Below are 11,735 nucleotides of genomic sequence, written 5' to 3' on the forward strand. Positions count from 1 at the left end.
GCCATTAATATGAAAAGAGGGTGTATCTTCTCCAGCATGACCGGGACCAGAAAGCAGTGGGTACTATTTCTCTGCCAGAGTAAGGAGAAGAAAGCAGCCATAGGAAAACTCTAGCATCCCCCAAATCGCATGGTTTAGACTGCAGGACCAGAAGAGGACATGGGGGAGGGAAGGCTCCCTCAGAATGTTCTGGCTCAGGTGTCACAGCTAGCTCAGGATGGTTATCTGCTTTTTTAAAGAAAAAAACAAAAACACAACAACCAAAGGTCGATCGTGACTCATTCCTTTCAGCTGGAGCTGCCCAGAATAGAAAGAGGAGGTGATTTCACCCCAAGACAAAAGAAGCTACCTGTTTCCACCTGGGGACCTCCCACGTGTTAGGTAAGCATGATAACCAGTACACTATGGAAACTCGCCTCCTGAAAAAATCCGAAATCAGTGTTCAGTTCTTGCTAAGGCATGTCATGGAGCGGTGCCCTATGCACAGCATGGGAGAGAGCTGAAAAAAAATTACAAACAAAACAAAACCCCCAAGCAAAACACACCCTTAAAACCAAACAGGCAGAGACCTACAAGAAATAAGAGGAGAAATCATATCAGAATGAAAAATAAAAAATGGACTTGGAGGGGTGCGGATGAGGAGTGAACATAGGGTGTATGTAGGATTTCTTGTGTTAAGAAAGATACCTATTCCGTTGCAGTGGGCGTGTGTGTAATAGACACGGAGAGTTTGTTAAGGAGAGGTGTATTGTGGAGGCTTAAAAACCTTTTAAAAATTCCCAGCAGGTGGCTTACACAATCGAAGTAACATTTTAGGAAAGGTTTTTAATTTGGAATGCCAAAGAGGCTGGAAATGAGGAAACTAGAGTTGAAGAGAAAGGAAAGAAGTTATAGAGCTATGGAAGGGCAGGGGTTTATCCTGTTAACTCGTGAGAATATCAGTAGCAGGAGTCTTTCTGTATGGTCTGTTTGCTGCGTGGCATAGAATACATTCTCCACGAACACCACGGAATGGATGAAGGGATAGATGATTGAGAAGACAGAGAAAGATTCTGGAGAGGTATGTGGGGGGAGGATTTACAGTATTTGTCAAGACACTGGGTGTAGAGATCTGAGGGAGAAGGAGTCAAAGGCACTTAGAAGTCTTGAGCCAGGAGGGCAGATACAGAAGAGATCTTGAATTCATGTCTGATAAATGGAAGAATAAATCCACTCATTTAAAAGTATCTGTTACATGAATGAATGAGTAGGTCCTGGCAGATAGGTTAGGAATCTCCTTAAAGAAGAACTACCCAAAGATCTTACTTCTATTCTCTTTTCACGGCTTTTCTCTAAGAATTTCCCTAGTTCCACAACCTTTTTCCCCCCTGACAGTCTGAGTCTGTGTGATCCCCTCTGGACCCATGCTACTCAGAGACCTCAGACCAACAAATTCTCTCTGGCATCCTGTCTCTCTCGGTGACCCTCACCAGACTTCTTTGCATCCCCAGGCTGAGTGACCCCATAAATCTCAATTACAAAGTCACGGAGAGGCATTCCTCTCATCAGGGTCTCTCTGTCCAGAAAACAGGAGTAGGACATCTACCTTTACTGCTAGCCAAAAATTGTGAATCTTGAGTTGGAAATGCCCAGCATGGCCCATGTGGATGACAGTCACTCTCTCTACAGCGCTTTTCAGCTCTTTTCTTTTTCTGTAGCTCAGTGACAGAGAGAATTGGTCAAAGACTAAGCCTGAGCTGCCTTGTGTGTGAAATAAGAATCAGAAATGTATAAATTGCTATTAAAAAAAAAAACTTCCAATATTTCTTGGAGTTGAATTCAGGAGAGAAGATTTGGGGATCACAGGTGCCTATGAAGAAGGAATGAAGGGTCCTAATGGAGAAAACAGGTGTCCTTCCCACCAACTCTGAGTGCAAAGAAGGCATTCTGACATTTGACCCAATTCCCATGCTTTCACCCTCTTCTTGACTTGCGGTCATTCTAAGCACATGCCCTAACTAGTTGTATGGGTCTAACTAACCTGGTACCATTGGGTTACTTCATTGCCATCAAAGAGGACCCGACTAAGGGTAGATCATCTCAAACATGACTTCAGCACAAGTGAAAAACTAGGAATCCTATCAGGGATTGTGGGGGCAAAGGGCGACCTACAGTATGTCACCATGGGAATGATCCAGCACTGAAACAATGTCACTATCTTGAATGACAGAAGGCAAACGAAAGGTTACAAGTGGGTGGGGGACCCAGTTGAATGATAGGGCTCTCCCAGAAGTTGTGTATCTCACTATAAAACAGGGTTGTGATTGTTACCTGATTTAGAAATATGGAGGAGAATGTGGGAAAGCATCTCTGGGCTTCTCACCTACACCACCATCCCCTCCCAATGTGGCCCAGGTCACTGGAGAGGGCTTAATCTGTCTCCTAACTTGCAGAGAAAGAGAAGACTGGCATAGGGAGACACTAGGATCCTGGGACAAGGATAAGATGGGGGGAAGGAGGAGGAGGAAGAATTTTTAAGAGAACATTACAACTGGCTTTTACTCAGCGCTTAATTTTAAAGAAATTTAAAAATGGTCAGGAAAGAACAACAACAAAAAAGTTGATGTTCTGGGGGTCAGAAATCCCTTCACACTCTAATCATCTGTCAGAAATAGTGAGATTTTGTATCAGGAATGAAGGGGAAAGGCTTTTTCTCCACCACGAAAGAAAACCTTAACATTACTTTTCTTCCTTTCTTGCCTGAGCTCAAGAGAGAAAAATGCAGGTGCATATGCCTTTCAAACTGTGGAATGAAATCAAGAAGGAAGGAGAAAGTATCTTCATGGTGAGGGCTCTCCTCTTCCCAGGAAGTAGAAGGAGCCACCTCCACACTCCTGACCCCTCAGCTGGCTAATGATCATTCCAGAGCAAACATCACTATTTCATTATGCATTTTTCCTATTTGCTTCTTGTCCATTTCCCTTACACCTCTCAACTAGGATGGAGTTCCAGGGGGGAGGCAGTTTTTGCCTTGTTTTCACTCTGTGATTACTGCACCCAAAACCCTCCATTAATAAGATAAGTAATAAAGAAATATGTGTTGAATGATTAAGAGAATAAATGATTTTACACTACTTTCACCCCTTAACTGGTTGGGTGACCTTCAGAGCAGGAAGTGGGAAGAGAAATTTCCCTTGCTTCTTTCGTGAGACAGAGAGGAAGATTGCAAATACAGCATAGCTTGTAGTTTCTGATGCAATCTAAATTACTTCGCCTTCATTTTCCTGAAACTACTGGGAAGCCCAAAGAACTACAAAACTGATTTAACCATCCTCTGCAAATACTGCGTCAGTCTTCAAAAATCCTTATCGGGCAATATTCGATAACTTTATTTTCTGTTCCTGTTTTTTAACCATAATAACCTTAGCCCGGCAGCTTGTGAAGAAAAATAATCCAGCCTGCCCTCTCTGAGGCTCGAACTCAGGACCTTCAGATTATGAGACTGACGCGCTGCCTACTGCGCTAAGAGGGCGGCATGGCATAGCTCCTCCCATTTAAAGTGAAATATCAATTATTATTTTCCCAACACCGTTGCTTAATTAGTTTCCATCATTAAGGAATACAATCAATGCTACTTGAAAATTACTCCATAAAAGCCAATGGTGCACCCAAAGGATTTCACACCCATGACCAGTGAAATCCAAGCCTTTCTGGGATTCACGCAAGGATAGGTCCGTCGGGGCTGCGGGACCGGGGGCAGGTATGCCTGTCTTTTGCTGCTCTGGTGTTCTAACGATGTGGTTTTTCTGCCCTCAGAGATCTCAGGTGATTTTTACACCTTCCGCGGTCTCCTTTGTTGAAAGTAAACACAGGAGGCGCTTAGTTAATATTAGTTCACTGATTGGTTGACTGACTGAATGAATAAGCAAATAAATAACCCTCACACTTGCCTACAGCCCAAACTTCTCTTAGTATGTTTTATCTCCACTTACATCTAGGTGACTAGAGACATTCTCCCTACAAAACAAAGAAGCTGAAGTTAATAGAAATCTCCTGTTTGCTTTGCTTTGTCAGGAACCATTAGTTATACTGAGAGATTCATGGAGATTATCTCATAGGGTCCAATTGGATTTTGGCAACAAAACTATCAAAATCTGCACTTCCCAGATATAATGGAGGTTCAGATACGTTAAGTATTGCTCCTAAGTGGCAAAACCTGACTCCAGAAGCAGATATTTAGGTTCCAATATGTAAGCTCTTTCTCTGCTCCAAATCAAGACCTCTCTGTTTTCCGCAGTGGTTCATTCACTGATACACAAATATCTAACTTTCTGCTTCCTGTATGCTGGTCTTTTGGGCTTAGACTTTCAAGTCAATACCAATTCATTGCCTCCTTCAAATCCCACCAGTGACTTAATAATTACTGAACATTGTTCTTGTGCGATTCTTGTGAATCTAGGACCTCTTTTCCATTCCTTTAGTGCACGTTCACTGGAGAGCTGTTCTTTGCCAGGCACTGTGCTAGGCTCAGGGGATTCAGAAGGAATCTGATGAGTTCCAGACCTCAAGAGATGGAAGGGTGAGTACGGACAAGAAAGGATCCATTCCCAGGTTCACCGCTTTGTCTTCCTGGCATCTACAGATAAATAACTCATTCTAAAATATCAATTTTAATAACATCACTCTCTTTTGCACACTGCCATTCTTGATTTTTTAGTTTCAATATGATGTTGCTTTTCTCACAGTTGTTGGCCATTTTTTCTTACCTACATAGTAATTTTGTTCTATAAGGTCAATCTGTGGATGGTGGTGTTTAGTTCTTCAATCTATTTGATTTGTTTTCTACTAAATTTATCAATTGATAGAAGGTTTTTGTTTTTTTTTAGGATTTTATTTATTTATTTGAGAGACAGAGCATGAAGTGGGGGAGAGGCAGAGAGAGAGGGTGAAGCCGATCCCCATTGAGCAGGGAGCCAGAAGTGGGGTTGGATCCCAGGACCCTGGGATCATGACCTGAGCCGAAGGCAGACACTTAACTGACTGAGCCACCCAGGCGCCCCCAATAGAGAGACTGTTAACATCTGCAACTATAATTGTGGATTTTCTTACTTTATCTTTTTTTTTTTTTTTTTAGGTTTATCAACTTTGTTTCAGTTTTGGAGATCTATGGCCAGATGTGTGGGCATTTAATACAGTTTTATCTATTTGGTAACATACACCAAATAATTGTATAACATCTCTCTTTCAATGCAGAAAATTTCTTTGCTTTGAAATATACTTTGTCTGATACATGTTTGTATTAGACTTTTTTTCACTTTGTGGTTTAATTTCCCCCATTCTTTTACTTATACTCTATCTAAGCCATTTTGTTTGAGGTGAGATTCCTATAGTCAGCACATATTTGGGCCATGTTTTATTTTTAATATGGTCTGACTATGTCCAGTATGTAGCTGATATATTTATACTAGTTACATGTAACATTATCATGGGTATGTTTGTATATAAATCTATTATTTTTACTTTGTTTATGGTCTGTTCCCTCTGTTTTTCATTCTTCTATTTCTGTCTTCCTACTTCCTTTTGGCTTTTTAAAAACACATTTAGTATTCTATATATATATATTTTACTATATCTCTTTGTATAGCTATTTAGCAATTAGTCTAGGTTACTAATAGTGACTGGTATGTGTATTACCATATACATACTTAACATTTTACAGTCTATTTTAGAATGAGTGTTATACCATTCAAGTCAAATATAGAAACTTTATCACTGTTTATCACCTTTATTCTAACCCCTTTGTGTTGTGTATATAGTATATTTATATGATGTGTTATAATTTTTGCTGTCAGTCATCAAGAGCTTACTTTAAAAATAGTAAAAAACTTGAAAGAACTCCGGAGAATAGTCGATTGTATCTACCCAGATATTTCCTATTCAGCTATTGTTCTCTCGTTTCTGATGTTCTAAATTTCCTTTCAATTCTCTTCAGTCTAAAATCTTTTTTAAAAAGATGTTCTGCTACCAATGAATTTTTTCAGTGTGCTTTCAAGTTAGAATGTATTTATTTCACCTTTATGTCTGAAGGATATTTTTGCTACCGATAAAATTTCAGAATGAGTTATTTTTCTTTCAGCGTTTTAAAAATATTCTTCCATTCCTTTCTAGCTCTGGTGGTTTCTGATAAATCCACAAACATGCAACATCTTTTCATTTTCCTCTGGCAGCTTTCAACTTCTTTTCCTTTCTTTAATTTTTAGCGATTTGTGATGTGCCCAGACGCGATTTTTCTTTGGATTTATCCTTCTTGAGCTTTACTGAACTTCTTGAATCTGATTTATGTGTTTTGCACTTTCTCGGACTGGGTTGAATTAAGGGCCAAGTTGCAGGGCAACACAGGGAGAAAAACAGCAAGAAGAGGGTATGCCTCCTGCTTTCGGGATCGTGTCTCCGCGGAAGAAACAGGTCTTACAAATCGGCCGTCTGCATGCCTACGTTTGGTAGGGCCGTCACTAGCCCCGGCTGGACCATGCCCAGCCGTCAAACTTCAAAGAAACGGCCAAAACACTACTGTGTTGAAAATGCCCGCCACTTGCTCATTTTTTTGAGGGCGCTAGAAGGTTTGGTTTCCTCCCGAAGCGCCTCGGGCGTACAAAAGCTGGAGAATGTGGGCATCGATCCCACCACCTCTCGCATGCTAAGCGAGCGCTCTACCACCTGAGCTAATTCCCCTACGACATTTCCTGCCTTTTCCAATTTTCCTTCCAGGAGTCGATGCGCGAATCTCTGCTTCGTTACTCACTGTTTCTTTTCTTTTTTCACTGTTTCTGGTGCCGAGAACACAGGGCAAGTCAAGGCCATTAACGCAGAACAGGATTGAGCGCAGAGCGCATCTTCTCCAGACGACCCCGGGCTGGGGCGGCACGGGTTCCTCTGTGGGAGGAAAAGGGGAGAAAGTCGCCAATACAAAGAAACCGCCCCTTGCGTGTTTTCCCGGAGAGTAGCGCGCGCTTTCCCGCAGGGCGGCCGTGGGGTTGTCCGGCGCTCCCGGGATGGGGACGGCGGCTCCGCGCAGTTACGGCATCCGGGAACAGGCGGTGGAGACTATGCTGGGTTGGGAGCAGGCGGTGGAGACCGTGGTGGGTTGTGGCGGCAAAAGAAACCACGTGTTTCCGCCCGGTTTCGAACCGGGGACCTCTCGCGTGTTAGGCGAGCGTGATAACCACTACACTACGGAAACCGCTTGCTTAGAGCCCTGTTCCGTACTTCTGAGATCCGCGTTCGCCCCGGGAAAAGTGAGCCGAGCCGCAGTCACAGTAGGACCCACGAAGGGCTCCCGAAGAAGCGCGCCAGGAAGCACGGGGGCATCCGAGCGCAGGAACCAAGGCTGAACCGTGAGGGACGCGGACGAGGAGGGAACCCGGGGGAAGCAAGCCCGCGCGGTAGTAGGAATTGTTCGGGGTGGGGGTGAGGGGAGCGATGCCTGTTGAATTATTTGAATTAAAAACGAACGGCCTCGGAGCCTGCGGGCTGCTGGAGCCGGGCCGCGGAGCGCGCTGCACTAGGCGGGGAGTGGCCGCGGCGCGCCAGCGCACTCTGTGCCCACTTCCGCGCCCTCGGGTCCCCCGGCCTGCGGCGGGGTCTCCACCACCCGAAGGCAACCGCGGGGCCTTTCCCCGGAACCGCAACCGTGGATCTTTCTGTTTTTTTTTTTTTTTTTTTTTTCCTCCTTCGTGAGCGCACCCGGGACGGGGGTAGGCAGAGACTTCGCTCCCACAGAAAGTGATGGGCTGTAGGAGGTGGAGGAAGGCGGGGAGTAGCCTAGGGGACGCTGCAGGTGTAGGACTGGGATCCCGGGGAGAGAGAAGGCGCTCCCAGTCGCGCCGGGAGGGGCATTTTTGTCTTGGGCGCTGAGAGCCCTCAGTTCCAGGGGATCAGCGCGGACACCCGTTCCCGGTTCCCCGAACCGAGGGGAGCCGGTTTCAGTAATGGCAGGAAGGGCTCTCGGCTCCTGGAGATTGAGATTTGTGAGAAGGTTGAGCCTGGGAAATAAGAAAGGGAAAAGCGTGACACCTGGAAACGTGAGATCCAGGTGGAAATGCGTGGACCTGCGGCACGGAGAGATTACGTGACATCCGAGAGCGAGGGAACCGAAGTCTCTGGCACCTACCAGGTAGGTGCATACTCCTAGACTCTGGGGCGTGGGGGGTCAGCATGCCCCCTGGGATTCAGGGATAGCTGCTTAGGTGGCACTGGCCCATGGCCCTTGGGTGAGAAACCCTTTCAAAATCTGACCTCATATTGAATTACGTGGAGAGGTACTGAGGAGCCACGGCTCCTAGTGGAGAAATGACATTCCCTAAGGCAGCGTGGCACAAAGGAAGAGGAATTGGGGCTCGGTTTTGAAGTTGGAGGCAACAACTCTGTCCAGCAGAGTTTTGGGTGGAACTTACCTCTTCTGGTCTAAAGATCCCAGTGTGGGGGTTTCAAAGCGAGTTTTTTCTTGTGTACAAAACATCAATCGACTTATCTGTTTCAAGAACAAAATGAATCCAATCAACAGAGACTTTAAGAAAACATACACCCCCACAGTCCCTTTTACAAATAGCAGGTTTGGGACTGCAGTCTAAAATTGAGGCACATTAAAGAGAAGGTAATAAAGTCTTCTAGTTTCTAAATGCATTTGAAGGGGGAGGTAGAGTCCCTCTAGAATGTGGATTAGTATTCACCATTCAGGGAAATGCTTGAGAGATCTGATGATAGTGTTAGTTTTCTTAAAGTTTGATTGGTTACAGCACGCTGCTAATACCCATGGACCTGGGTACTGGAGATAGCCATGACCGTGTTAGGAATTTCTAAAGCAGACTCAAACCTAAATACAATGGGAGGTCTGGTACCAATGAGACTGAAAGTAGAAAGGCAGTGCCTGAGCAAATTCCTCAATACCTTTCTTCTTCAGGGGACATACCAGTGTTATTAATGGTGGTTGTCACTGGCAGGGCAGTGCTGTTGGTGGCGTCTCAGTTTTGACTCCAGGAATGTGTCTCCTCTTCCAAGCTTTAAAAGGCTAAGTTTGGGCTCCATTATCCTACCTGGTCATAGCAGAGCCAGGATGGAAGGCGCCACGGACCCCAGACCTTTCTTTCCTATTTCCTGACACTCAAATTCTCTGGGCTTCCTCCCACACTCTTCCAGCGCCCGTCTCAAACTAGGATAGGAAAATTCATCCTTTTGCTGGCCAGCATCTGTTCTGGGCCCTTCTGTCACCTGGCCTGCTCGCGGGTGCCTCTGTGGCCCCGGCGGGGACGAGTACTGGCAGCGGGAGCCGCGTGGAGTGGCTGTTCTGCGAACACCTGCTAGGGAACCCCCGTTGCACTTTGGGCCGCCACCCTCTCCCAGCCGAGCCCAGCCCGGTATCCTGGTCCCTTGGTACTCACGAGGCGAGTCCTGTCGCCTTGTGAAGGGCTCATCGTCTCCCAGCTGCTGCTTCCTCCCGGAGGTTTTTCCTCCCGATCTGTGATTCCCGCGCGTTCTGCTGTCATCCTACAGCAGCTTCTCTGCTCTGTCGGTTATGGGACGGCGGCAGATTGTGTTGGCCTGGGTTTGGACAGCTGAACCCTGGAGGAAATGAAGCGGGATTCTCAAGAGAGCAGTAACAAAGAGGCAAGCGTTCCGGAACGGGAGACTTTCTCGTGCAAAATGCGCTGGTACAGAAGATAGTCAATTTGAGCCAAACTCTTAAAACCTTTGTGCGTCTTTCCCAACCTCCCCCCTCCTCTTCCCTCAGTCCTCCTCCAGGGTGTGGAGGTATAATGCAACTTTTATGAGGCTTCAGAGGGATTATTTGATCTGATCCACGTCGGTTATAAATAACAGAGCATACCACTCCTATCTCCTCCCAAAACAAGGGAGGATGCCGAGCCAGCCAGGAGTCGAACCTGGAATCTTCTGATCCGTAGTCAGACGCGTTATCCATTGCGCCACTGGCCCTACAGACATTGCTGTCTTCTAAAGCGTCATTAATTTTAGTCTTTAGGAGGCACCGCGGAGGCCCAAGTGCACCCAGCCCCCTTCCGGTTTTTCTGCTTTCCAGCTTCCCAGCTTAGAGAATGTAAAGATCTGTGGTTGGTCTTGAAGACTCATTAGTTCATTATCCTGCCAACCTCAGGTCATAGACCTCATGGAGAAGCACCCGCTAAGCCCTGGATGATGGCATTTTTACAGCTTAGCTGTTGGAGAACTGATGGAAGCCGGGAATCAGGGACCAGTGTGAACAGACAGAGTAAGGAAACACTCTTGCAGACTTAATGGGACTGATTCTTACCCAGTCTGGGTTTTCTTTCCTGTGTTCCTAGGTGCAGAGCACACCCAGCACCTGGGGCCTGTGGTGTAAACTGCTCTTTGCTCAGCGGTCTTCCTCATTGAACTGTATATGCCTGAGGGCAGCACCCTCAACGTCTACAGGAATGATTTTCCACTAAAAGTCTGCATGCATGCGTGAAGAATTGAGACAAGTGCGTCTGAGCTTCAGGAAAAAGGCCTAGCTTGTGGGGTAGGTAGGCATCCCAGGCCTGGGATTCTGTGCTATTCTAACTCGGATGTTTAAATGGAAGAGCAGCGGAGGACTGTCCAGCAGGGGAGTCTCGTTTCCTGAATACAGCTTGGAGGCTCACAGTGGCGGTTTCTGTGCTCAGGGGCTGGGGCTGAGTGTGTCCATTAAGGCTAAAGCTAGTGACGGCCAGAGCCAGAGGCTGAGAGAAGTAGGCTTCCTAGGTGATGAGAAGAATGAGAAAGCTTAGTGAACCAAATGCTCACCAGACTGACATTTTTCATACCATGTATGTGGCTGGTTTGAGTTTTTCCTAATGCTAGTGATCAGGGGGATTTAGAACATAAAGCTTATGCAAAACTTAATGCAAAACTTACCCGAGATCTACCCCTCAAGATCCTTCCCCAGTAATGGGAAACTCAGCAGTAGATCCACAACGATTGAAAGTATGACATTCAATGGCTTAAATAAAGTAGTTTTATTATCGCACATAAGAAGTCCAGAGGGTAGGCAAGCTGTCTGCCTCTTAATTCAGTGGCCCCATGATGTCATCAGGACCACATTTTAAATAATTCTTTGTAGTCTGCCTTTCTCAACCAATGGATCTCACACTCCAGCTGGTTTCCCTGCAGTTCCTCAAACTCACAATCTTAAAATAAAGTCCAGAAGAAAACAGAAAACAGACAGGCTTCTTTCTAGTATCTTGTTGAGGACCCCTTCTCTATATGTGCCCAGTAGATGTCCCCCACACTGGCTAGATTTGCATCTCACACTCACCTAATCCAATTATTTCCCAGAGTAGGACCACTGTGACTGATTTGGTCAATCATAATTCTTTGTTTGGGGCTGACAGTGAGGTCCATCTCCTCCAAAGCCAAGGAAGTAGAGAGAAGGTTATGTGACTACAAGTATGTTTCTGTTGGAAAGGAGTCCTGGCGGCAGTGGTGCCAGCAACTGGTGTGGCTTGGCCAAGCAGTGTCAGCTGCTCCAGCCCCATATCCAAAATCAAATTACTTTTAAAGCATTTTTGAGAGCCGAGAGCTTACATTAACCTACATTAGACCATAGCTAGATTTCCAGATCCTTCCAGAGCCTCAAAGAAGGAATTTGACCTATATAGTTTGTGTTCAGTACTGTATTCGGTGTGAGTACATGACTTGCATATGACATTAATTGTACATGATTACGTATGGACTCTGACATTGAC

General features: G+C 45.7%; 4 non-coding genes across 4 annotated transcripts; all 4 read right to left on the reverse strand.

Moving 5' to 3' along the window:
- Positions 1 to 3,438: 3,438 nt before the first annotated feature.
- TRNAM-CAU (transfer RNA methionine (anticodon CAU)) lies at positions 3,439 to 3,511 on the reverse strand. Its single transcript has one exon. It is a non-coding gene; the product is annotated as a tRNA-Met (tRNA).
- Positions 3,512 to 6,638: 3,127 nt separating this feature from the next.
- TRNAA-AGC (transfer RNA alanine (anticodon AGC)) lies at positions 6,639 to 6,711 on the reverse strand. Its single transcript has one exon. It is a non-coding gene; the product is annotated as a tRNA-Ala (tRNA).
- Positions 6,712 to 7,146: 435 nt separating this feature from the next.
- TRNAV-AAC (transfer RNA valine (anticodon AAC)) lies at positions 7,147 to 7,219 on the reverse strand. Its single transcript has one exon. It is a non-coding gene; the product is annotated as a tRNA-Val (tRNA).
- Positions 7,220 to 9,896: 2,677 nt separating this feature from the next.
- Positions 9,897 to 9,969, reverse strand: TRNAR-ACG (transfer RNA arginine (anticodon ACG)). The gene has a single exon. It is a non-coding gene; the product is annotated as a tRNA-Arg (tRNA).
- Between the last annotated feature and the right edge of the window lie 1,766 nt (positions 9,970 to 11,735).

Source organism: Mustela nigripes, chromosome 5 (genome assembly GCF_022355385.1).
Source record: "Mustela nigripes isolate SB6536 chromosome 5, MUSNIG.SB6536, whole genome shotgun sequence".
In the NCBI taxonomy this organism is placed as follows: Eukaryota; Metazoa; Chordata; class Mammalia; order Carnivora; family Mustelidae; genus Mustela; species Mustela nigripes.